At 47.4% G+C, this 27519-nt stretch overlaps 1 protein-coding gene across 6 annotated transcripts in view; it reads left to right on the top strand.

Moving 5' to 3' along the window:
• Positions 1-27519, top strand: part of PPP2R5C (protein phosphatase 2 regulatory subunit B'gamma) — a 1282082-nt gene that overhangs the window by 904607 nt on the left and 349956 nt on the right. The window lies entirely within an intron of this gene.

Raw genomic sequence — 27519 nt, 5'->3', positions numbered from 1 at the left:
CAGGCAGTACACACAATGTCAAACAAGAGCAAATTGTGATTGGTTGTATTCAGTGTTGTTCAATGGATCGCCACTTTTCTGGTGCGTGTTGTTTGTTCTAGCAGTTAAATCAGTTTTAATCTAGCCAGATTACCAGAAGTTGTATTTTTATACCAAAAGTTAATACTTTCCCAGTGTGGTCAGCATGGCGGTTTGCATAGTGCCTTTCATGCTGTGTGTCGTGTTCTTTTGTAGGGCTACAGCGGTTAGCTTGACTCTAACAGAATGGTATCTAGCCTTAATTTAACTTTGTTTCTATATAGCTTGATCTAACAAGATGTTATCCTGTCACACTGTGTCCTGCAAGGCGGCATGTGTAGTGACTTGTGTATCATGTACCTTGATCCCTTTTAGGACTACAACATTTAACAGGCCTCTAGTCGAGCGGTAGCTGGCCCTAAATGACCAATATATGAAGTGCCTAGAGTGCCTTTTTGTCAGTTTGTCTCAAAGTCTCCTTTTGTCCTCTTATTACTTGTTCTGTTGTACTGTGATCACTAATAGATCGCTAACCAAGCGCAGAGCTTTTTGAGCTACGGGACTGCAACGGGTGGTGCTTAGACGTCTGCCATTCTATAGATATTTATGCGCTCACCTTGAATTTGTTCATCGGCGTGCTCATGCAGGATTTCTCCTAGTGCGGAGTTCACCTTGAATTTGTGCATCGGCATGCTCATGCAAGAATTCTCCCAGTGCTGAGTTCGCCTTATGAATATTTTCTTTTGCATTGTATCTAACAAAGTTACAGAGCTGCAGTGGATGGTGTTTAGTCGGTCGCCATTTTACGTGTTTATTCCTTATGTTAGTGGTCACTTCAACTGTTTATCAGCGTGTTCATGCAGGTTTTACAATAATTTGCACCTCTCTGTGTGGACACTGAATTTTATTAATCAGTACTTCTCTCTCATAGATGTTTTTGTGTCATGTTGTATCGTCTTCGTTGCAGTACACCAAAGGGCCATATTAATCACCATGCTGTCATGCCCAATTGTGCACATCCCGATTTCCCTCCCCAAAGCACTGTAGTCCTTTTGGGGTTGTGGCGAAAATCAAGCAAACTGTGCCCAGGCTATAAAGGTAAGGGATCTTCTCGTCTCCCACCCCTCCAACATCCACCCACAAGCCACTTTAGTTTGTCCTTAGTGGCATATGAACATCCTGTGGGAGGCAGGATCAGTTCTCATCCAGGGGATACTCATCAATAGTCCTAATTTACGAATAATCCCCGCCCATGTGCGTGATCCCGGAGCATATAGAAAATACATATATATACATATATATATGCATATGTGAAAACATATACAAGCAGCCTAAAATGTTTCAAACAAAGCAAAAATGCTGAAATTACATAGGTTTGCATTGTAGTACCCCTAACCCATAAGGAAAAAAGGAAGCACTAAACAATTGTCATACAATAATGCTTTATTGCCATAAAGCAAACTTGTAATTGCAGGCATATGCCTGTAGTCTGCAGCAGAGTACTAAGAAACAAAGAAAGCTGACACCTTGCCTTTAAGCCATTAGAGTAGGGGTACCGTGCCTTTAAGACCTGCAGGAGACCCCTTGCTCCCATGATGCACCACAGGTGGCAGTTAGTCAGTTCTTTTTTCCGGCTCCTTCTATGAGGATCCTGGAGCTTGAGCTCTTCAGTTTTTTGACTGAAAGTGATTTATTTGATATTTTCTCAAACTCTACATTTTCTGACTCCTCAATCTACTGGCTTTTTGGTCTTACCACTAATTTTTTCTAGTCAGAATGCCTGCCTTATTCAGGAAATACCCTTCCTGTGGCAATAAGATGGCACTGGCAGATCCACACTCTGTGTATTGTGTGTCTTCCATCCTCACACAATTCTGACCAGTGTCCTCACTGCCAGAAATTTTCCAGGCGGACACTGCGTGACAGAGAGCGCATAAAACCTCATGCCCAGCTGGAGGAGGACAGAAGCCGTCATGGAGGTGACCATGGAGTCTTCAAACCACCTTCTTCAAGCAAACAATACCGAAAACAGTGACATACCACCTCTCCTGAGTCCAGAAAGAAGAAGGTAACAGGAGATTCACCGTCGAAGTCACCGTCGAAGAGACCCAGACACTCTTCAGCGTCGAGATTCTCCGCCGCATGCAAGTAAGTCGGCGTTGAGGCACAGCACTTCGGGCTCGAAGGCTGTGGGTCCTGACAGACCTGAAAAGTCTCCGTCGACGTCGAGGCTTCTGTCGACGTTGAGACACTCTCCGCCATGCTCGAGGGGGTCAGCGTCGCGAGTTACGACGGCCAACATCTCGCCGCAAGTGGGCTTGTCGACGTCGAGAGCTTCGTCGAAGTCCCATCACTCGACGTCAAGAAGATCGACGCCAACTCGGCGCCATGGGAGATCGACGTCGATCACCAGGTCGACGACGAAAGTTGATGTCGAGGTCTCCACATCGCCGTAGGCGATCGATGTCGAGACCACCGTCGAGAGCGGGACGGCGTTCCCATAGCAGATCCCCTTGATCTACGCCGATGGTGACGCAGACTTCATAGACATCGAGGCATTCGACGTCGAGGAACAAAAGTGCAGCGGCCACAGAGATGTCATCTGGGGACCAGTCATCATCCCCAGGACTGCATATTGTGCAAATTTCACCGGAGAAATCTTCTAAAGCTGGAGAGAAGTACGGTCTCTCGCCTCGCTGGCTGGAAGGTGTTGGGACAGGTGACTGCTTGAGTCCGGGCTCGGACTACTCTCACACTTGCTCTCCTTCTAGGATCTCTCCTTAGAGAAGCAAGTCTCCCCTCAATAGACCAAGATCGCCTTCCGTGCACCAATCACGGTCCAGGGGTCGTCAGTCTCCCCCCCCCCCCCCCCCCCCCCAGAAGACCAAGATCAACTTCTAGGCACCGATCAAGGTCCAGGGTTCGTCGCAGCTCTCATCACGACCGAACCCATGAGAAGACGCACAAGATCGCCCACATGGTCTTCCTCCACGAGGTCCTCGGTCCGGGACTATTCGTCTACCTTCTCCTCGACTCCTCCATCGTGGGTGTCTCCCATCGATGACATTCGCGACCTTCTCAGATGTCCTGGGTAGGGGGGCACAGAAACTGAAGATCACTTTGCATACCCCTGTAGTTCCCACATCTATCATCTTCGACACCTTACACCATCGCACAGCTTCTAGACTGCTGCTTCCCTTGGTGCCAGGACACTTGGAACCAGCTATGGCCACATTCCTCACCCCTGCTACGATGGGCTCCGTACCATCCAGGATCGCCAAAAAGTATAAGGCCCCAGCCGAGGATCACTTATTTCTCAGAGCTGATACACCAGCGGACTCCGTCATTGTGACGGCAGCCATGAGGTCTCACTCTGCGTCTGTCATCTTCTGTCCCTCCAGAGTAGGAAAGTAAGCAGATGGACTCCTATGGCAGGAAAATGTGCAATACGTTGGCTTCTTCCATGAGAATTGCAAGTGCCTCAGCCCTTCTCAGGCGATATGACCGGTCTCTTTGGGACTCCCTCTCAAGTAAAAGCTCCCCAAAGAAGACCGGCAGGACTTCAGCAAAATTCTACTGGAAGGTGAGCTAGTAGCCAATCAAGTTATAAGTGCGGCAGCGGACGCTTCAGATCTCGCCGCTCATGGTTACTCCCATGGCGTCTGTTCACGGCGCTCAGCCTGGTTGCGCCTCACAGGCCTCAAGCCTGATGCACAGAAAAAGATCCTAATTCTTCCATTTAACGGCTCCTCCTTGTTTGGGGCTCACGCCGATGAGGAAATTAATAAAATGAAGACAGAACTGGATACTGTCAAGGCTGTAGGTCTGGAAAAGCGCAAAGAATACCGGAAGCGCTTTCATCAGGGTGACAAACGTTCCTTCCAGCAGAGGGTTAAAACCCCTCAATGGTCCTCCCAGAACCAGCAGAGGCCCCAATTCCAGCAGAGGGGTCGTGGTAGAGGAAGAGGGAACACCAAGCAGCAACAGTCCACCACTAAGCAGCCTCCCAAACAGTGAGGCATTGCTTCATCCGCACCCGTTCACCACTCTGGTAGGAGGGAGTATAGTTTTTCACCTGGAAGAGTGGGAAACCATAACAAGAGACAAATGGGTGCTGAATACTGTGCAGCATGGTTACTTGCTAAGGTTCAAGTCTCCCCCTCCGCAAGTGCCCCCGCAATTGAAGCGCCTTCCTCAACTTCAAAGTCGGCTTTTACAGGACGAAGTATCTATCCTCCTCTCCAAGAGGGCCATAGAGGAAGTCCCACCTCTCCAAAGAAACCAGAGGGTATACTCCCGCTACTTCCTAGACCAAAAGTGAGGAGTACCCAAAGAGTACAGACCTATCCTCGACCTGCGCCTGCTGAACAGGTTGATCAGAAAGGAAAAATCCGAATGCTAGCCCTGCATCAAATCTTTCCGCACCTTCATTAGGGAGACTGGATGGGTGCCATCGACCTGCAGGACGCCTATTTCCACATTCCCGTCTCCGTGAAACATCGCAAATTTCGCAGGTTTTAGGTATCTCGTCACCACTACCAGTATCAAGTGCTTCAGTTCGGCCTCAAATCCGCCCACGGACATTCTCCAAGTGCATGGCGGTTGTGGCTGCCTTCCTCCGCAGGCGGAAGATCTTCGTCTATTCATACCTAGATGACTGGCTCCTGCAAAAGCTCCACACCTGTGCTACTCCAGAGCCATCTCTCATACTGCCTCAACCTGCTGCATTCCTTGGGGTTGCAAGTCAACTACAAGAAGTCTGTCCTCAACCCCACTCAACGGATACACTATCTAGGCACCTCCCTGGACTCCGCAGAGGCAAGCGTGTGTCCTTCGGAGGAGAGGTTGTCATCAATGCTTCTCAAGTGGCAGGATGTTCTCCTACAACGCCTCCAAGCTGTGGAACCTCCTCCCCCTTCAACTTAGATCTAACCCTAACCTGCTCTCCTTTCGCAAGCATCTAAAGACCTTCCTTTTTCATTTTCATAATTAACCCCCGGCTGACTGCCTCTGACAAACGACTATACTTTTCAGGTAGCGCTTGGACGCCTCAGGGCAGCAATTCGCGCTTCATAAATTTACGTTTCATTTCATTTCATTTCAAGTGCCAAACTTCTCGACACTGCACTTACCACAGCCAGGCAAGTGTCTTCACTACTGGGATCGATGGCCTCGTGCATCTTCATTGTGCCCAATGCACGCCTTCACATGCGGCCTCTACAACAGGCATTTGAAGATCAATGGTCTCAGAGGTCAGTTCGCTGGGAAGATCGTATCTCCACCAAGCTGCCAGGGACTCCATCAGATGGTGGATGAAACGTTCTCACCTGCTGCAAGGAGTCCTTTTTCATCAGACGCCTCCAACACAGACAGTGGTCACAGATGCCTCAATGCAAGGCTGGGGAGCTCCTATGGGCCAGCTTCAGGTACAAGGTCTCTGGTCCGAGACAGAAAGAAGTTATCACATAAACTTCTTGGAGCTACGGGCGGTCCATCTGGCGCTCAAATCCCTGTGTTCGAGGCATGTGGGCTGCTGAATTCATATCTGTGCATAGATCGCCGCCTAGTGTTGGGTCCGGATGTTTGCACGTTGTTGTCCTGGATGAGTCTTCGAAGTATCCTGGGATAGGTGTCTCCTCCCCTGGACTACAGTGCGCATGGGCATCCTCTCCATCCTCCGCCATTGGGTTCGGATGTGCTTATCTTGACTCAAGTTAGGAAAAACTTTTTACAGGCCAAAAGGCCTTTAGTTCGCGTCGGTACTGTTCCCGATCGGTATCGATAGTTTTTTTTTTGTTAGTTATACTAACTTCCAGACTAACTTTTTCGCATCATACCCGACCATCGACCCGACATCGACGATGGAATCGAGGACGCCCTTCAAGCGGTGCCCTGTATGCAATGCGAAATATCCCCATGTCGACGTCCACCCGGTGTGCAACAAATGCCTTTCACCGGATCACGACGAATCTACATGTATGGCCTGTGCCCGATTCCGATCCAAGAAGACTCTCCGGAATCGTCGAGCAGCGAGGCTCGAAGCGCAGCAAGCGGCACCGGCCCCGACTGACATCTTCAACGCCGAGGACGAAGATGTGCAAGACGTGGAGAACCTACCCTCCAGCCCTGCTTCCGAACACGACGCCGGATCGGAAGACGTCGAAGAACAACTCTTTCACAGAGACGAAGCCGACACCGAGGTAGGAGACTACAATGAGGCCTTAGGGGCCGAAGAGAGTAGCTCTGGTGACGAGCAAGGCCTACCCGAACAGACTGTGGATATCCCAGTGCGTCAGTCTGTGGCTCCGGTCGAGGGATCGCCTTCGGGCCTTACCCAAGACCTATCCCGCATCCATTCGGCCCCGCCCTCTGGCCCGGCCTCGGACATTCAGCGGCAGCCTTTACTACCCAAAACGGCTGGTTTCCCTTCATCGAAACCGAAAGCCGTATCGGTTCAGCAGAAACCGAAACTGAAAGTCACACTGGTCGGATCGAAGCCCACCACACCTTCGACGCCAGCCAAACCCGTCGGCACCGACCGCACCAAACGGGACTTAGGTGCCGAGCTTCCAGCAGCCGACGTCGGCGCCGACGCACGGAAAAAGACCATCAGTACCGCCAAGCCGCCTCGGCTCCCGGCACCGAAACAATCGGCTCCGACCACAAAGGTCAAAATGGCTGCTGGATCTCACACCACTTCGAAAACAGCACCAAAGGCACAATCATCGACGCCGTCGACAGCTACTACCTCTCCTCGACTCGATGACCCCGTGGCACCGAAGAAGTCCACGCCTGCCTCAACGGAACCGATCGGCGCCAAAGAACCGTCGGCGTTCCAGGTGCGGCAAGTTTCAGCATCCTTGCAACGCATCAAAGATAAGGTGGCCCTCCAGGACACATCAAGCTCCGAGCCGAAAAAGGCTCAAAAAGCTTCTCCAGCAGCGGCCAACATCACTTTTGGCCTGCCACCATCCACGGCGCCAAAACTGTTCGAAATCAAAACATGTGTCACCCACACCAGGATCACACCGGCAGAACACTCTCCTACGGAGACGTCGCCATCACACATCATCGATGCCGCAACAGGCAGAATGATGCTTCACAAGAGGAAGATAACTTCCGCGCCAGCTATGGACTCCTACCGGATCCCACTAAAGAAAAAGCTGCCAGTGGATTCGGAACCACTTCTTTACGAGCCTTTCCACACCTCTTACCAAGATCCACAGTCCTTCTCTCCGACACACTCCGAAACAGACGTTTTGGAGGACTACATAGGTGACCACGTCCCCTACCCCGGAGAAATGGACCCTGAAGGCCAACAGGACCCTGACCAAGCTTGGGATGACCCTGTGGACTCAAACGCACCTATGGATACGCAGGACACGCAGCTATATGGTGCAAAAACGTCTCCCACAGAGGACACTGCCGCATTCAACGCCCTCATTGAACGTGCTGCGGCCAATCATGGTGTTCAACTCCACTCTGACACCATCGAGGACGATTTTCTCATGGACACTTTCGCATCCTCAGAAAGACATGTTAAAACTCTACCCATGTTGAAAGGTGTCCTCAAACCAGCAAAGGACATTTTCAAAGAACCCACCAGGGCCAGAGTAATAAACCCCAGAATCGACAAAAAATATAGGTCAGCGCCTTGGGATCCTACCTATATTAGAGGACAGTTGCCTCTGGATTCCATAGTAGTCGCGAATGCTCGTAAACGGGCGCACTCGCAGACGACTGGGGATGCCCCTCCCCCGGACAAAGAGTCCAAGGTGTTAGAGACCTCCGGCAAACGGGTTGCAGCCCAAGCAGCTAACATATGGCGTATTGCCAATACTCAGGCGCTCCTGGCTCGCTACGACTGAGCGCATTATGACACACTAGAAACATTACTACAACATCTCCCTGACCAATACAAAGAGGGAGCAGAGATCCTCATCAGAGAGGGACAACTCCTCACAAACGCATCCATCAAGTGTGCACTGGATGCCGCTGATACAGCTGCCAGAGCCATAAACACTAGCGTCATGTTACGACGACACGCCTGGTTACGAATCTCCGTATTCAAACCTGAGGTGCAAAATAACATCCTCAACCAGCCGGTCAACCCAGACTACTTATTCGGGCCAAAGGTTGACACCACACTAGAAAAAATGAAAAAGGGGACAGACACTGCAAAGTACATGGGGGCTCTCCAAACGCAGACCTTTCGGAGTGGCTCCTTTCGTCGCCCCGGCAATAGAGAAGCAGGTAGAGGACAGGGGTCACAGCAAACCTACAACAAGGGCAACACCCAAAGTACCTACGATCAAAACACCAGGGGTGGATATCGTGGTTCAAGCACAAAGGGCAGAGGACGCGGATACGGCAATACCAGATCCTCTCCCAAGAACAAACAGTGACGCCCTCTCCCTTCCTCCCGACCACACAACACCTGTCGGGGGAAGGTTGCAGAAGTTCCTGGCCACGTGGAACTCCATCACCACGGACAGGTGGGTCAAAGATATTATCAAACACGGTTACTGCCTAGAATTAACCTCTACTCCACCCACAATACCCCCAAAACACCGTCCTATGTCCTCAGAGCACTTAGCGCTATTACAGCAGGAAGTGCTAAGCATGATGCAAAAAGGCGCAATAGAGGTCGTACCCGTCCACGAGCAAGGTACAGGGGTGTATTCCCTGTACTTTCTAATACCAAAAAAGGACGGGTCACTCAGACCTATACTAGACCTGAGACCCCTCAACCGCTATATTCTTTCGGAGCATTTCCACATGCTCACCCTACAACAAGTCCTCCCACTGCTCAAACAGGGAGACTTCCTGGCCACACTAGACCTCAAAGATGCGTATTTCCACATACCCATTCACCCATCACACAGGAAATATCTCAGGTTCACTATTCAAGGGCAGCACTACCAATTCAAGGTTCTTCCCTTCGGCGTGACAACGGCCCCCAGGGTTTTCACAAAGTGCCTAGCTACGGTGGCTGCACATCTACGGAGGCAACACATTCATGTCTACCCCTACCTGGACGACTGGCTTGTTCAGGCAAAGTCAGCCCAGCAATGTGCCAACCACATGTCCCGCACCATTCACCTTCTTCACAGTCTGGGGTTCTCACTAAATTACCCAAAATCACACCTCCAACCCGCACACGTACAACAGTACCTAGGTGCGACCATAGACACTCTGGCGGCCACAGCTCAGCCAACTTTAGTGAGAATCAACAGCATGCAACTGCTGATCTCAAAATTCCAACCTCAACACTCCCTTCCTGCGCGAGTGTTCATGCAGTTGATAGGCATGATGGCCTCCTGCATTTTCATAGTCCCACACGCGAGACTACATATGCGCCCGCTTCAGGAGTGCTTAGCACGTCAATGGAATCAGGAAGACCTAGTGTTGGTGAGCGGTCGGGCATACAACTCTCTGCATTGGTGGAATCCACACAACCTTTGCAAGGGCCGACCGTTCCAAGAGCCAGTTCCACAAATAATACTGACAGCGGACGCGTCTCTCCAGGGATGGGGAGCTCATGTACTCAACTACACAGTGCAGGGACTATGGACAAAACAACAAAAGAAGATGCACATCAACCTTCTACAACTGATGGCAATCTTCCTGGCTATGAAAGCGTTCAAAGTACACTTGTGCAACAAAGTCGTGTTGATCCGGACGGACAACATGACCGCCATGTACTACATACAGAAACAGGGAGGAACACACTCTCCACAGTTGTCTCATCTGGCTCAGAGCATGTGGAAGTGGGCCATTCAGAGGAACATGTTCCTCATGGCGGAACACCTCCCCGGCAAGGACAATCAGATGGCGGATCTGCTCAGCAGACACAGCCACCAGATGCACGAGTGGGAGCTGCACCCATCAGTACTCCAACCGTACTTCCAGCGGTGGGGCCATCCAGAGATAGACCTCTTCGCCACAAGCGAAAACGCAAAATGCCAAAGCTTTGCCGCCAGGTTCCCACATCCGCAGTCGCAGGGCAATGCGATATGAATGAACTGGTCCGGCAGATTTGCGTACGCTTTTCCCCCAGCACCATTGATACCGCTGGTGGCACGCAAACTCAGACAACACTCACTGACGCTCGTCCTGGTTGCTCCAACGTGGGCACGCCAACCATGGTACACCACCTTTCTCGAACTTTCCGTGGTGCCGCATCAAAGGCTGCGGATCAATCCCGCGCATTTGACGCAGAACCGTGGAGAGATTCAGCACCCAGATCCGCAACAGCTGAACCTGGCAATCTGGCTCCTGAAGTCCTAGAATTTGGCTACCTTAACCTGCCACCTGACTGTATGGACATCATTAAGGAGGCCAGGAGACCCACTACCAGAGCTTGCTATGCAGCCAAATGGAAAAGATTCGTCATTTATTGCAATACTAATGACATAAACCCGCTAGACGCATCCATCCAAAACATAATCTATTACCTCTTACACCTATACCGATGCAATCTGGCATACACCTCTATACGTGTCCATTTGACCGCAATATCAGCCTATCTCCAGAACAGGCAGCACCTCTCTTTATTCAGAGTGCCGGCCATAAAAGCATTCTTGGAAGGACTCAAACGAGTAATTCCTCCAAGCCACCCACCGGCTCCGATGTGGAACCTCAACTTGGTCCTCACACGCCTGATGGGTCCACCCTTCGAACCTCTGCACTCATGCGAGATTCAATTCCTCACCTGGAAAGTAGCTTTCCTAGTAGCAATCACTTCTTTGAGAAGAGTTAGTGAACTTCAGGCACTAACCGTTCAAGAGCCATTCATACAGGTTCACACAAACAGGGTCGTACTACGTACCAACCCCAAATTCATGCCCAAGGTGATATCGCAGTTCCACATAAACCAAACTATTGAACTGCCTGTTTTCTTTCAAAACCCACAAACTGTCGCAGAAAGAGCACTCCATACACTAGATGTAAAGAGGGCCCTCATGTACTATATCGACAGGACTAAAGTCTTTCGAAAAACAAAACAACTTTTCGTTGCCTTTGCCCCACACCACAAAGGTAACGCTATCTCCAAAGCGGGTATAGCCAGATGGATTGTTAAATGTATTCAAATTTGCTATCAAAAGGCTAAACGCACATTAACGATTCCCCCACGAGCCCACTCAACACGTAAGTTAGGGGCTTCCATGGCTTTCCTAGGAAACATTCCTTTGCATGATATATGTAGAGCAGCCACCTGGTCCACTACACATACATTTACCAAACACTATTGTGTAGATGTGCAATCAAAACAGCAGGCAGCTGTAGGACAGGCTGTTCTCAAAACTCTTTTTCAGACCGCTGCAGCTGGCACTGGTAGCCGCCGCTAATAGAGGGCACTGCTATGTATTCTATGCACAGATATGAATTCAGCAGCCCACATGCCTCGAACTGAATATGCTACTTACCAGTATGCATCTGTTATTGGCATGTAGGGCTGCTGACATTCATATCGCCCTCCCTCCTCCCCGGCGCCTGTAGCAGCTGCAGCTCTCAGAATTACTGTAAGCATGGTCATCACTTTCTGCATCTACTCCATCACTGCCACAATGGCGAAAAACAATCTGAGGATGGAGAGGATGCCCATGCGCACTGTAGTCCAGGGGAGGAGTCACCTATCCCAGGATACTTCGAAGACTCTTCCAGGACAACAACGTGCAAACATCCGGACCCAACACTAGGCGGCGATCTATGCACAGATATGAATGTCAGCAGCCCTACATGCCAAGAACAGATGCATACTGGTAAGTAGCATATTCAATCCGTCTCTTCAATCCAGCCACATTCAGATTCAGACAGACAACACAACTATGTTCTATCTGAACAAGCAAGGAGGCACCAGGTCATGAGTCCTGTCTCTGGAAGCCCAATCCATTTCGCAGTGGCTGCTGGCGAGAGGTCTCTCAATCGTCGCAATCCACCTTCCAGGAACCCTGAACGTGCAGGCAGATGGCCTCAGCAGAGACTTCGTAGAAGCGCACGACTGGGTGCTCAACAAAGACGTCGCTCAAGAGGTCTTCCGGCAATGGGGAGTGCCGGACATCGATCTGTTCGTAGACGCAGCAAACACGAAATGCCCAGTCTTCGCGTCCAGATTCCCCCAGCAGGGATCACGGGGGAATGCACTTTTGATCAGCTGGTCGCAGACATTGCTGTACGCTTTTCCTCCGCTCCCTATAATCCCGGTGGTCATACAGAAGTTCTACAGGACCAACTCCAGAATGATCCTGATAGCGCCGGAGTGGCCACGCCAGGGGTGGTACCCGGATCTCCTCCAACTGTCAGAGGTTCCACACCAGAGGCTGCCCTGCCGCCCAGACTTACTGACCAAGAACGAGGGGAGAGTGTTTCATCCCAACCTCCCCTCCCTCCGGTTGACTGCATGGCTCCTGAAGTCATCCAATACGGACATCTAGACCTTTCGGCTGACTGTATGGACATTCTTAGAGAAGCAAAGAGGCCCTCCACCAGAAAGTCTTATGCTTTCAAGTGGAAGAGATTTTACCTTTGGTGTAGGGACAACGCTCTTGATCCGACTCAAGGTCAAGAGCAAGTGATTCTTCCATACTTACTGCACTTGGCAAGGTCAGGCCTGAAGTACCCCTCCATCAGGGTCCACTTAGCTGCTATCACAGCTTATAGAAAGTCTCCTACCCAGACCTCATTTTTTCAACTGCCTGTGGTCAAAGATTTCCTAGAGGGGCTTAAGAAAGTGTTTCCTCCAGTGAGGTCCCCTTGCCTCCCTGGGAGGTTAACATTGTCCTCACCAAATTGATGGGTGCTCCTTTCGAGCCTAGTCATAAGGCTTTTTTGCAGCATTTTACCTAGAAGGCTGCTTTCTTAGTAGCCATCACTTTAGCCTGCAGGGTAAGTGAGATTCAGGCCCTGTGCTGCAAGGAGCCTTACACTGTTTTCCACGCTAATAGAGTGGTGCTGCGGACTCATCCGAGTTTCCTGCCCAAGGTGGTCTCGGATTTTCACATCAACCAGATTATCACGTTGCCCTCTTTCTTTCCAAAGCCAACCACTCCCCCGGAGAGAGCTTTACATTCTCTAGACCTCCGGAGGTTATTGAAGTTTTACCTTAATAAAACCCTTCCACTTAGGAAGTCTGACCGGCTCTTTGTCAACTATGGTTCAACAAATACCGGGCTGGCTGCTTCCAAAAGATCTATTTCTAGATGGATCGTCTCCTGTATAGCCTTGTCATACCAACTAGCCAACAAGGTTCTGCTGGGCAGACCATGAGCACACTCTACCAGAGGGAAAGCTTCTACTACAGCTCTCCTTCGCAACATTCCTATATCGTAGATTTGCATGGCGGCTACCTGGCGCTCGATGCATACCTTTACCCGCCATTACTTCCTAGATTCAGATGCACAGGCTGATGCCTAGGTGGGGCAGGCCTCTTTGGGGAATTTGTTTGCATAACTGCTGTTTGAATGTGATGTTACTTCATGTTCTATATGCTCTGTTGCTCGTTCGTGAGACTTTGGGTATGGGCTTGCTACTCTATTCGTAGATTATGACTTTCGATGAGTATCCCCTGGATGAGAAGGATTAGTTACTTACCTGTAATCCTAGTTCTCATCCAGGGGTATACTCATCAGTCATAAGCGACCCACCCACCTCCCCGGACGAGCATTCTCTTTCAAGTTATTGTTTATTGATTGCAGATCTACTCGGGTGCATATGCACCGTCAAAAAGAACAGACCTAGCTGCCACCTGTGGTGCATCATGGGAGCAAGGGGTCTCCTGCAGGTCGTAAAGGCACGGTACCCCTACTCTAATGCTTTAAAGGCAAGGTGTCCATTTTCTTTGTTTCTTAGTACTCTGCTGCAGCCTACAGGCAAATGCCTGCAATTACAAGTTTGCTTTATAGCAATAAAGCATTATTGTATGACAATTGTTTAGTGCTTCCTTTTTTCCTTATGGGTTAGGGCTACTACAATGCAAACCTATGTAATTTCAGCATTTTTGCCATGTTTGAAACATTTTAGGCTGCATGTATATAGCCATAGAGAGAGTTCTCGCCCATTAAAAGGGAACTGGCTGTTGCTCCAGTTATATCTCCTCCTGCCAAATAACGATGGAGGCCCTCATCTCATTTAGATCTCTGCCCTCTTCTGAATGCCTTCTTGCGGAAGGACAGATTCAGGATGCTAACTCTGGAACTGCAAGACATGCATTTTCATCTACTCGTGTAGTCCCACAGAGGTTACCTGTGGTTCAAGGTAGGCCAGGAGCATTTTTAATTTACAGTGCTCCCCTTTGGACTCACCGGTGCCCCTCACAGTTCTTGTAAGTGACGGCAGTGTTCGCAGCACCCTTTCGATGGTCACGGATACCAGTTTTTCCCTACCTTGATGATTGGCTGTTGAAGGTGGGCTTGTCACAATCCATGGTAGACCATTTCCAGATGGCAGAGAATCTCCTGACATCATTAGGGTTCGCCATCAACTTGGAGTCACAGTGGACTCTTTTACGGAGGCTCCTCTTCATTGGAACGAACCTGGATACAGTGTTATGGGCCTTCTCACCACCACAACTAATCCAGAAAATTTCGTGCTATGATCCTGATATTTCAGCTTCTGTCTTGAGCCTCTTTGAGAATAGCTCTTAGACATCTGTGCCTCATGGCACCTAGCATCTTGCCAGTCTACTATGCCAGGTGGCATATTCTGGCTCTGCAGTGGAACCTGAAGTCTCAATGGGCCCAGCAGCAGGTGAGCCTATCTGATTCCATAGAGGTTTTGAAGGAGATTGCAAGAGACCTGCAGTGAAATTAAATAGAAAAACACATTTTTGAAGCACCCTAAACCCTTAGGTGTTAAAGCGCTAAACCACAAAATAGCAGCCAGAGTCTCGGTTTGCCAAGAAAAAAGGCCATGTTTTCAGATTTTTCCTAAACAAAGAATACGAGTCTGCCTCCGTGATGTGAATAGGCAGCGAGTTCCACAATTTTGCTGCCACAGCTGAAAGGGAATGACCTCCACATCTGGCTGTACGATAGTGGTGGCTCCACTCAAATTGGACCAGCAGCAGACCCTCTTCCTGCCTTACCCAGAGCTGACTGTGGTTACTGATGCATCACTGCTTAGATCTTTGCTCTGAATTCCCCCGCCATAGAGGAAGAAAGGCTATCGGCTAGATCCTAATAGAGATTTACATTTCTACATCGATCACACTGCATACCATTTTGTGCACAACTAGCTCTTTGTAGGGTTCTCTGGGGCAAAGAAAAGCAAGGCAGTGCAGAAAAGGACTTTGTCCAAGTGAATAGTCCCCTGCATTAAGATCTGCTTTGTATTGGCTGAGAAGCCCAATCCTCCAGGGCCACAGCTGCTATCACTGCTATGATTTGTGGAGTACATGTAATTTACATCTATCATGCTGTGGCTTGGTTGTTTGTTCACCCATTCACAAAGCACTACTTTCTTGACAGCCCGGTTCGTCTGGAATGGCTTTTTGCTCAGTCATTCCTATAGGAATTGTTGATTTGAGTCAATCCATAGTTCCACCAACCTGGGAGATACTTCTTTGGTATCTATTCTGTAGGTGAGGAATCTGCCTTTAGAAGTATCCATCAAATCAAGATACTTGTCTTGGATAATGCTCTATCTAGTTGATACTCTATCTAAGCATAGATTCCTCAGCACCCTCTCATCTTCCTGTTCTGTAGACTGATCTTCTTTCCAATCTTAAGAGGTCTGAATCCGCACACTGGTATTGACTAATTATTGTGTAACTCCGCATCTGAGGGCGCATATAGTCAAGAAAGAAGCTGACATCCATGCTCAGTAGTAACGCTTACATGCGGCTCAATTTGTCTTTTCCAGGGCAGAACAGAGTTGGCCTCAAGCCAGTCTACACTACTTACTGGTGTGCAGAAGCAGTGCTGTTAAAACCTTTTAATCCAGTCTGTGGATGTTCTGAAGGTGAGAAATCTGTGGTGAGATAGATAATCCATTATGAAGAGCTTTACTGAAGGTAAGTAACTTGATGTTTTCATTCTTCAGATATGGCAAGTCTTCCACACAGACTAATCGTAACCAAAGCAAATTCAACAAGCATTGAAAATGCAATAGGTCTCGCCTTTGATTAAGTTAAAGCCATTTGCTTTGCTAATGGTATTGTATAGCTAAGCAAATGGCTTTAACTTAATAAAAGGCCTTGAAACGGGTCTCTATCGGGCTCTGTTTTGTGCCCTGGCACAGGTGGTCCATTTTTTCCGTGACAGCAGGCACATCATGTGCGCGTGCTCACTTCTCACTAGTGGAGAAGTTACGGCATGACGTCATGCCAGGTGAGCGTTGTAGGGGAAGGGAAATCCTTTAAAGAGAGTAATTTTCTCTATGGATTTCTCTTCTCTTTTTGAAACTCAGGAGCAGCAACATTGTCGTGGTCTTACCAAGGCTTTAAGTGGAAGCTTTTTCAATATTATATACAAGCCATAGTTGCTGCTTATTTATCTAATGCAACTGAAAACCATTAACAAAGCCAGTAGTCCTAGTTGTTGTAGGTATGATGTTACTTGTATCATGTATCTGGATGCAATGACAAACAGCAAAATACAAGTCGGGCGGCGCACTGTGCTAAGTACAGATTTTTAATTTCCGAGTTTTAAGCCACACCCTTAATAACATTGGCCACGCCTCTATGAGAGACCCCCTTCCCCCAGTTTTTTCATCCCACTTAAAGCCCAGATGAAAGCACTTTCAAATACGTGAGTTCAGAATACCAGCTGTACGAAAAACTATTGCGTTTGATTTAATAGACTGCAATGCTGCTTTATAATAATCTGGGCCAGATACAGGGTTAAAACAACAATAGTTTTGCCTCTTGGCTCACTGATGCCATGTCCTGCCCACTCATGGGTGGGCAATATATGGTCATTCTCATTCTCTCTAACCATCCCCTGACAGGGTCGGAGTTCTGACACTCTAAGGCCCAGTGGTAGGTGGGGTGACAGCCACACACTCTTGCCTGTCGCCACTGATACTTCTTCCCGTAAATACTGCTCCTCATCCTCTTGGTTAAGCTGCAGTATATTTCTTGACGATGGGGGCGCTGTTATCCTACGCTGGGGGTGCTAACCCACTCCAACAGTGGCCAGTGATGTGTGCTGTGGAGTTTTGTTACCCCAAGGGAAGCTTGTTGCCCATGTCACGCACAGCCCCAAGAGATGCCTCTGAGTTAATTGTCCATTAACAGTCTGGGGCAGAGGTACAGTAGCAGGCATTAGTACAATTCAAGGCCTGGTGACAGTTGTACTTTGTCCGCAGATCTGTATCCTTCCGCGCGTGAGTGCCAGCTGACAGCCTCCAGGCAGACCTTCTCGACAGCTCTGGGGTCCGAGGCGAAGTCATTTACAATAGCTAAGGTGGGGACTTATTCATGAGAGGCGTTGGGCTTGAAAACATGTATTGGGGAGGGGCTGCCGCACATACCAGAGAGAAATCTCCTGTGTGTTTAGGAAGGTATTTAGAGTCCCCTGGACTTGCCATTAGCCCATCACCTAAAGTGGCAAATGTTACTTTTGTACTTGCTAACCAGGCCTCCGTGCGGATGGGGGACAGCCCGTGTCTGCAGGTGGGACAAATTGTCGCATACAGATGCTGAAGAGACACAAGCAGGAAGAAATGGCCGCCAACCACACTGAAAACCTCTGGCCTCCACACTTGGTAGACAACGTAACACACACTGTCAAGAGATATGTCAGGGCAGGGAGCTCTACGGTTCCTGAGATATGATGTGGGGTTACAGACACAGCAGTACGAACTTTGTCCACCCCAGTCGGGTCTAATTCCTCAAATAGATGCCCAGAGACAAAATCAGGATACAGCATTGGAAGCTATTTGGTCTCTTTAAGAAAGGGAGACTAATGTTGCCTGCTCCAACCTGAGAAGTCATTGTGTAGGGCCAGGAATGTTGTGCACAGGCATGTTGAGAACACCATAAACCTCCGTGCCTGTGATACCAAGTTAATTATTTTGCGCTCTCTCACTCTCATACGCACACAGAGGACTATTCACGAAGGAAAGTTACCCTTTTCAGTAAGTTCCACATGTTAATTGATGCTTTCACTTTCGATTAGTTTGACGACTTTTGGGCTGTTTACAAAATCCAAGGGTAACGTTTCTCAGTGTGGATTTACACACCATTGCCCCCAGAAAAAGGTGGTGAAGCCAAATTTACAAGTGCAAGTTACTTCCATAAAGAAACTATAGGAAATCCAGCACCACACATGTCCAGCCAATGGTACATAGAAAGGTATTTGGGTAGGGACTTCAAATACAAGCCTATGGAAAATAATGTTACATTAAATTATTTAAAATAGCTTAAAATATAAGAAAAATATAAGTTAATGCCATGAAAATCCTAAAAATAAAGCATTTATATAAGTTTGTTTCTCTAGTAGGGTGTTGCATCAGCAGTTTTTGGTTATGTGTGGTGCTGGATTTAGCTCTGAGCTGGAGTAATTTACTACTGATTTTGGGGACGTTTTTGACTGTAGTAACATTGAAAGAGCAGTTTATGAATAGGAATGGGCTTACTCTTTTGTGTGGGGGGGGGGGGGGGCAACGTCCGTCTGTAAACCCCTCCCTAATCGCCTCTTTACTCCTTCCTTATCCACTCCTTTTAGTGATAAGCATCCCCCATTTTACAGCCGCTTCCACATTCACTACTAAAATGTAACCTTACAGTTATGGAGGCTCCGCAGTCGGGGGGGGGGGGTGGATCTCTGCCCTGAAAAGGATGAGAGGTGGCGGTGTGATGGTGCACATAAGTTTGTGAATAGTATTTTATGGTATGTTAGTAATCACTAACCTACAACAAAATGAAGTTTGTAAATTGGCACCACTCTCTTTATAGTCTTCTTCTCCTTTGATAGCCTTCATTCGCCACTTTTTTTGAGAGGAGGGGATTATTTCAACTGATCATACCCCCCACACCCTCGAAGCTGTGCTTGGGGACTGTCAGATACCAATTCTTTGAGGAGAGTCGGGGAAAAGTTTGTGACTTGACCAAGTGAGGTCAGATGTCTGAGAGTGCATCACAAGCACATGGAGATGTTGTTCACCAACATGAGCCCCCGCTAGACAGGTAAGACCCCAGTGCAAGGGTGGGGGCGAGCTATGGGACAGTACCTGGGGACTTGGGCAGTGGGCAGTCACCCCTCCTTATACTGGCCCAGCGATGCTTCCTCCAGGGCCCAGTGCTTGACAAAGCACAACGTTACTTGAGGTGCAAGGCTGTGGCGAAGGGTCTGAGGTCCCTGGCATGGGACGGCGACCATCACTCATGCATGCCGGTGATATTTCATTAGATTGCCCTAGGACATTTGACCACCTCTGGTCAAATGTTCCAAGGAGTATCAAGCAAGTTGAAAGGGGCCTCGTCCATGCTCCTGACAGCCTCAGTGGTCAGGGCAGAGACGGCTGATGGCCCTAAGGGTGTCTTCTAGAACCAGAAGCGTTCAGCCTGCGGTGGGAGCAACTGGAAGGCCCTTGGTCGGGATAGGTGGCAGAACTCTCCGATCGGACATATTTCCTCAAGTGTCACGTAACCACCAGGGCTAGAATCTCAAGGGGGGAGGTAGCTACTCTTTCGGATCCAAGATGTCCTCAGGCAGTCTCAGCTCGGGAAGAATGTCCTGGTGTCCCAAACTGCAGCTGCCTCCATGTCCTTCTTCAGGCTGGGGGCGCATCTGAAATGCGCAGCACTGTGATATGCATCTGTTTGTTTGTGTCCAAAAACCTCGGCCTGGAACAGTAACCGTTTGCCGCTCAATTCGTAAAGGCGATAAACGATTACATTTGAGGTGATGTTAATGTCCCAAAAGACATTGTCAGTCTGAAGGGACCGGAAGGGCAGCCTAAAGGCAGTTGTATGAAGCAAATTAAAACATGGGCAGGTTTTCCAGATGTTACGGATCACCTCTGTCATAAGGAACAATGTCCATTGTTTGCGAGTTAAAACCGTCCACCTGTTTGATTTTCCACACTTTTCCCTCGTTTTATTGTTTTTTTAAGCAAGGCACATCCTTAAGTGCGTAATTCACGCTTGCAAAACAGATGAAAGGTGTGTAAAACTACTTCCAGGAATTCCCTTTCAGTATCAGGAAAGAATATGTTTCTTTAAAAGGGACACGGACGTTTTAAAAACATTGCTAACACTTTCTAACTATCTGTTGAAGCCCGTGGGATGTACCAGTGATTGTAGAACATTTAATTCTCGTGTGGCAGGCCTACATTTATGAGCTCGCGCTTTTGGCAAATAATTAAACTGAAAATGGGAGTAAAAGTGATTTGCACAGAATCACCCGTTTAGTCAAGCCTGGAAGGAAAACTCAGTTATTGGCGATTGTGAGCGATGCAAGACTGATAAGAGGGATGGTTGTTTTCTTTCTCTGCACTGTGCGGCCCCTTTAAGACCCCTTCTGCAAGGATACCCTTCTCCCGGGTAGACAAGCGGCTTGAGCGCCTCTAGTAGAGTGTAAGCAGCTGTACGGGTTTGACGTCGCTGCTAGCTAATGGAATGTATTTGAGGCAAAGGAGAAAGCAATAGATGGACTTTTCATTTTCCTTGACTGAATGGTCACGATGACCTGAGAAAGCAAGTTTTGGGCGGCAGAGAAGACCCCCGTTTTCACGGTGTTTGTTGACAGGAGTTCTAAGGGTGGAGGTGACAGGGGAGCTCTATCATTTCTTGCTGTGTTTGTTTGTCCTATGCAACCTGTTCAGTACCGAGTTTTACATTGGAGGAAACACTGCACAGGCAGCCATGGTTTATTTTTGCATCTCGCTTTCACCAGATGCAAAAATAAACACGCCGCGGAGCAGGTCTTTATGGGGCCATGTGTTTTGAAACACATGGCCCCATAAAGATAAGAAAGCTTTCACTTCAGCCGGAAAGCGGACGAGCCCGTCCAAGTGGGAAGGCCGAAAAATGGAAAAGTCTACGTCACAAAGTGCTCTTTCCCAATGGCTGGCCAACGTTTAGCATAAACGGTGACGCCGGCCAATGGGAAAGAGGGGTGGGGCTTGAAGCCCTTTACAGAAATCCCACTAAATCATTAAATCTCGCCAGTGAGACTGCGCATGTACGCAGCCCACGCCAGCCGAGACCTAAAAAGGAAAGTTTCCACCTATGGCCATTCCAGGACGTTGAGCTCTCCAAAGACGTTTTCTGGCTGATGTTTGTGAAACAAGTCTATTCGAGTGCTAATAAAATCCATCACTGACACTCTGTGTATCGGGCTCCAGCCCCAAGCTTCATACAGTCTAAGAGTAGGTCAATGATTAGCTTGGATTGGATGCCAAGGAACCAAACAGCCTGCATAGGTTGGGTTATCCAGTATTGGAACTTTAATAGATTCACATGCTTGAATCATCCCCGTCGTCGAGGTGGGAGTCTCACGGTAAAATTATATATATATATATATATTCATATTCATTAATAAACATATTATAATAGGCTATAATGGACTACACAGTCACTGTAGTAGCCCATACTTGTCCTTTTGTAAAAAGAACCAAAGTTGAAACAGTCAATCAGGCTCCAGCACACTCAAACACTCCACTGAGAGGCAAGTCCCTCAGATTTTTTACTGCAGGTCGTGTGACGGAGTCTCCCTGAGCTCTGCTCAGTTTTTTCTATGTCTGTTGGATTTGTGAGTACAGAATGTCTAATACTTCTAGAAAAAGATTAATCAAACCTTGTGGGTCATGTGGGAAGAAGAGGCTACAATTTGGAGATCCCCACAAAGAGTGTATTTATTGCCTTTACCCTGCTCAGAAGGTCAAGCACTATAGGATTTGCAAGACATTTTCCTCTAAAACCCTTAAGGAAAGATAGACTGCTTATTTGGCTGGAGAAGCTAAAATCAAAAACATCTGTGGTGTTGGATGATGAAGGCAGTGGTAGTTGTCAGGCGTCAGTCCAGCTGACTAAGAAGAGGGACAGGTCTGAAGAATCTCCTGAGAGACTTAAAAAAATCTTCCACTACGGAGAAGGCCTTCTTCTTTGCAAGTAACACCAATATTGACATCCAGATTCTCGTCTACGATCCCATCAACAAGAGGTTTTTACCAGGACCCTTCATATTTATCTCCTTTGCCTCCTAGCCATTTTTTGGAGGAATCTGAGGATGATGGGCCTTTCAGCCAACTCGCAGCCCCTCTCAACTTCACGTTAAATTCTAAGAGGAGGAAGATGAGGATGAGTATTATGGCACTCATTATCAACCTATTGAAAGGCCTCAAGTATTACTTCCTCATCAAGAACCTATGGTTCAAATGCCTGTGGCATTAGTGCAGGACTTGACAGCTATGCTGCAGGACTACCATACCCGTTTTCCTAGTGCAGCAGGTTATGTTCAAAGACAACCCTCTCCCCCGCCTGTTCTAGATTCAGCAGGACCTTCAGTTCCTACGATGAAAGCTCAAGATCTTTTGCCATCGATAAGTAGGAGGATTATTTAATTCCAACACCATCTCCACCGGCTCCTCATGCGATTGATTATCCTCCGGAGTACATTGTTTTATGCCATTATGGAAAGAGCAGCAAACCGTTTTCACCTTCCCATGCCTTTTAAGCAGGCCGACTGCTTTTGATGACTTCAAAGACCAGAACAGGAAATCTGTCCCCGCTATTCCCATCATTTACCACATTTGGGAAGAGGGCATTAAAATTATGAAGAATCCTTTCTCTGTGCCTGCAATTCTTCCTATAATTGACAAGAAGTATAAGGCCCCAGATGTTGCCCCTGCATGCCTGACTAGTCAGCCTAGGCCAGATAGTGATTTCCCAAGCTGGGCAACGGAGATCTAGAAATCCCTCTGTGCGAATAACTCCACCACTGGATAACGATGGCAGAAGACTGGATAATATCAGGAAAAAAATCACCACCATGACAGGTGCTTATGTGCGTGCCTCGAATTCCTTGGTACTTTTGGGAAGGTACGATCGCCAAATGTGGTCGGATGTTGCTCCGTACCTCGAATTTTTGCTAGATGACAAAAAACAAGAGGCAAGGAAAATTGTCCTTGAAGGGAAAGGGCAGCATCTGATATAATTGACATCTACATGGATTTGGCGCCTCTAGGTTTTCGACAGTTGGCTGGGGCAGCTGTTCTCCATCACCAAGGATGGCTTAAGTATACCACCTTTCGTCCTGAGTTGCAGAGCAAGATACTAGATATGCCATTCAATGGGGATGCACTGTTTGGCAAACACATCGATGCCTTACAAGAAATTAAAAAGGACACTAACACAGCTAAAGCCTTAGGTACACTTCAGTACAGGAAACCCCCCGCTGCCGCTTACTCCAGACAGCAAAACTGTCAGAGACAATACTAGAAAGCAGTGACACCTCCCTAGCACCTGCAACAATTCGGCCACACCTCAACCCCAGGACTTTAAATATTTCACTACATTTCGACCAATCAAAGAAAATTACTTCGGACAAATTGGTACTGGACATAGTCAAATTTGGTCATACCCTAGAATTTATAAAGATCCCTCCGCCCCACCCAACTCTAAAGAAATCTCCACCTCATCTTAGTCTCCTCAAAGAAGAAGCCATAATCATGCTCCAGAAAGGAGCTATAGAAAGAGTGCCTCACTCCCAAGTGGGAAAAGGTTTTTATTCCAGTTTCTTTCTAATAAAGAAAGTCAGGAGAGTGGAGGCCAATTCTAAACCTAAGGAGATTAAACAAATAGTTGAAGAAAAAGTCCTGCTGTATAGTCGTTCTTCAGGAGATTCTGCAGCTCCTCGGTCATGCAGATTTCATGATGACGCTAGATCTGCAGGATGCATATTTTCACTTCCCTCTCCATCCCAAACATTGAAAGTTTCTCTGTTTCACTGTGGCAGGTGCTCCTTTTCAATTCTGAGTTCTCCCTTTTGGTCTGTGGTCAGCTCCAAGAGTTTTTACAAAATGTCTATCTCCAGTCACTGCTCATCTTGGCCTGTAGGGCCTGCAACTCTTTCCTTACCTAGACGACTGGTTGATAAAAGCACAATTTTTACGACAAGCCTCAAAAGCAACGTTAATATGCCTTCAAATGTTTCAATCTCCTATCTCTCAACTTTCAAAAGTCAGTTCTACATCCCTCTCAGAAGACTCAATTCCTAGGGGCAGTTTTGGACACTGTCCATGACAGGGCATTCTTGTCCACAGAAAGGCAATCGCGCCTAATTTTTCTTGCAACAAAGTTAAGAGGAAGAAAGTTCGCTTTTGTGAGGATAATAAAATCTCTTCTTGGAATGATGTCCTCTGCAATCCTATTGGTACCTCACTCTGGTCTCAGAATGAGACCTATACAAAAAGAAATAGACAAACAATGGTTTCAGGTGACCGGTTCGTTCGACGACCTGGTAAGGATAACTCCAGTCATGCATGCAGCTCTGCTTTGGTGGCAGTGCTCCAGCAATCTCTCGACGGGGCTAACTTTCCTTGCTCGAACACCAGAGTTCGTCCTCACTACAGATGCTTCTCTTGAAGAATGGGGGGGCCCACCTTCAAGACCTCCGCATAAGAGGGAAATGGTCCAAAGCACTTGCAAAAATGCACATCATCTTCCAGGGTAAGACAAATCGGAAATGCCAATTCTATGACATCTGGGAACCAGAAAGAGGCTCTTGGGGGAAATGCTTTTCTGATAAGATGGACAGGGATCTTCGCCTACGCCTTCCCCCTTTTCCATTACTCCCAAGACTTCTGATGAAGTTGAAAATGGAGCCGTGCTGAATAATTCTCATCGCCCCACATTGGACGCGTCCGCACTGGTTCACAGAGCTACTGCTACTCTTAGAATGCAGACCTTTTCACCTTTCAGTATTCCCAACACTGTTGGACATTGAGAAGAGGACAGATTCTCCATCCACATCCAGCCCCACTGCAGCTGCATGCCTGGCTTCTGAACTCTCTGAATTCCAGGAGTTAGATTTACCTCAGGACTGTACATACTTAGTAAAGCAGGGTCACCATCCACGATTAAAACTTACTCTCTCAAATGGAAGCATTTTTGTTTGTGGTGTCTTAATAAGGATGTACCTCCTCTTGACTGTTTACCTTATCTGCTCTCACTAGCTAAATCTGGCCTTATGTTCACGTCCATTAAGCTGCATCTAGCCGTCATCTCTGTTTACAGGCATTCCTCTGGAGGGCCATCTCTTTGTTCTAGCCGGATGATCAAGCAGTTCATGAAAGGACTTTTCAGACCATACCTTCCTATAAGAGCTCCTCCTTCGGAATGGAGACTTAATCTAGTTTTGGCCCAACTTATGAAGCATCCCTTCGAACTAATTTACAGAGCGGAACTTAAAGACTTTTCACACTCTGGATGTAAAGAGCTGTCTAAAATGTTATCTGTTGCATACTAAGCCATCCGAAGGTCGGATCAATTGTTTGTTTCTTATGGTGCTAAAAAAAAACAGGTACGGCAGTGACTAAAGCAATAATTGCAAGGTGGATTGCATCGGGCTATTTAATTTTGTCACGTTAAGGCAAGAAGTCCTCTCACTGTCAAACCTAAAGCTCATTCCACAAGAGTGGTGTCAACAGCAGCAGCTCTTTTGCTGGAGTGCCATTGGATACAATTTGCCGTGCTGCCACTTGGAAAAATGTACATACATTTACACAGCATTACTGCTTGGATTTGGCTACAGAAGCAGAATCAACAGTAGGACCAGCAGTTTTATGCGACCTTTGCCAATAAGGTAAGCCTCTGTTTCTGAGGTGATTATTTATTAAATACTAATTCAATATATGTGCTTTACATGTTAATGTTGGTTTATTTTCCCTTTGTGCATAAATGCTTCTTGCATATTGTATTTGCATATGTGGTAGATATGTTAAAGTATATCTTTTTATGAGTTATCTATGTGCCATTCGTATGATACCCACCATCCTCCGGAATGTAAGTTTAACTGCTAGCTATTCTGATTCAAGCATGTGAATCTATGAAAGATCCAATACTGGATAAGAAAATTAGTTACCTACCTGTAACTTCAGTTATCCAGTATTGTTATCTTTCATAGATTCACATGCGACCCACCCTCCTCTCTGGAGAGGCTTCCCTTATTTCGACCATATTACTTGTCTCTTATGCATGAAAATCTGAGGGACTTTCCTCTCTGTGGAGGGCTCTGGAGCCTGATTGGTTGTTTCAACTTTGTTACTTTTGACAAAAGGACAAGGATGGGTTACTGCAGTGACTGTGTAGTCCATTATAGCTTATTATAATATTGTGTGTGTGTGTGCTGCGTGTGTGTGTGTGTGTGTGCTGCGTGTGTGTGTGTGTGCTGCGCGTGTGTGTGTGTGCTGCAGAAATGCTCCGTATCTGTCAGAGTGAAAACACCCAAGGCATGCATTGATCAATTCACATTGGTCTGGAATTGAGTAGCTGAAGAAAACAATTCAAATAAAGTGGATGTTGTTACCACTGAACCAATGTGATACTCCATACTGTAGTAAAACATGTCAGCTGTGCCCTTGTTCCACCCTTGCTAATGCCAAAATACAAAAATAAATGTACTAAAGGTATAGTTCTAGGGTGCAAAGAGATATCTTGGGCAATGGTATTATAGACCTGGTGATCTGCAGCATTACGGCACAAGTCTGGGCATTGGAGGCTAAAGACTGATACAAATACTATTAGCAGTAGGGCTAAGAGGGCAGCTCCATCACTTTTCTCTACCCATTGAGAAATGAACTGGTCCTTATGAAGGATATTGCTTGTGCTATGAAGAGGGCATACTCCACATTCTAGAGGAACAGCATTGTGCTTGAAATGCTCGCTGCCCTAGTCCAACACTTTGAAATACCCTTGTTGTTTTGCCAAATGGATTTTCACTGTCGAGCATAGCCATTACTCCAGTTATGTGCTAAAGATTCTGCTATAGTTAGCTATTACTGTGCATGCCATACATTTTGAAAAAATAGGTTTTGCTTTTACCATTGAAATTGCTCTGTTTTGCATTAGGTTCACACAGGCAATTAGACATGGATTTGTCCCATTGTAATCCTAATGCACCAAATAGTGAGGAGTTATATGCACCCCAAAACAATCTCTGGGGCTGCAGAGATTAGTAATGCTGCTTTCTAGTAGAAACATTCATTTTCAGCTGCAAGGTTCTTTCTTAGTCTTTAACTTCCCACCTTCTGTCGCAGATCAGTCAGTGAACTCATACCTTTCACCTTATGCTATGGGCATGGTGACTAGTTGGGTCTGTGCAACTCATCACCTACTACTTTCTTAACAGGTAATCCTTTGCTAGAAATTATTAAGGCTGCACCTTGATCTAAACATGATCGGATGTCAAAGGTGACAGCAATGGGTCTTAAAAACTACTTATTCTTTGTGGATCTTTTTAAGAAACACTTTCCTTCGTCCCAAATACCCAATTGCAATGTTTGACCCTGGTGGTTATCTCTATTAACTAGAGTTTGAATAAAGGCAGTATTACT

Source organism: Triturus cristatus, chromosome 9 (genome assembly GCF_964204655.1).
Source record: "Triturus cristatus chromosome 9, aTriCri1.1, whole genome shotgun sequence".
NCBI classification, from domain to species: Eukaryota; Metazoa; Chordata; class Amphibia; order Caudata; family Salamandridae; genus Triturus; species Triturus cristatus.
The sequence above is the reverse complement of the archived record's forward strand: the minus strand, read 5'-3'. Positions and strand labels throughout refer to the sequence as shown.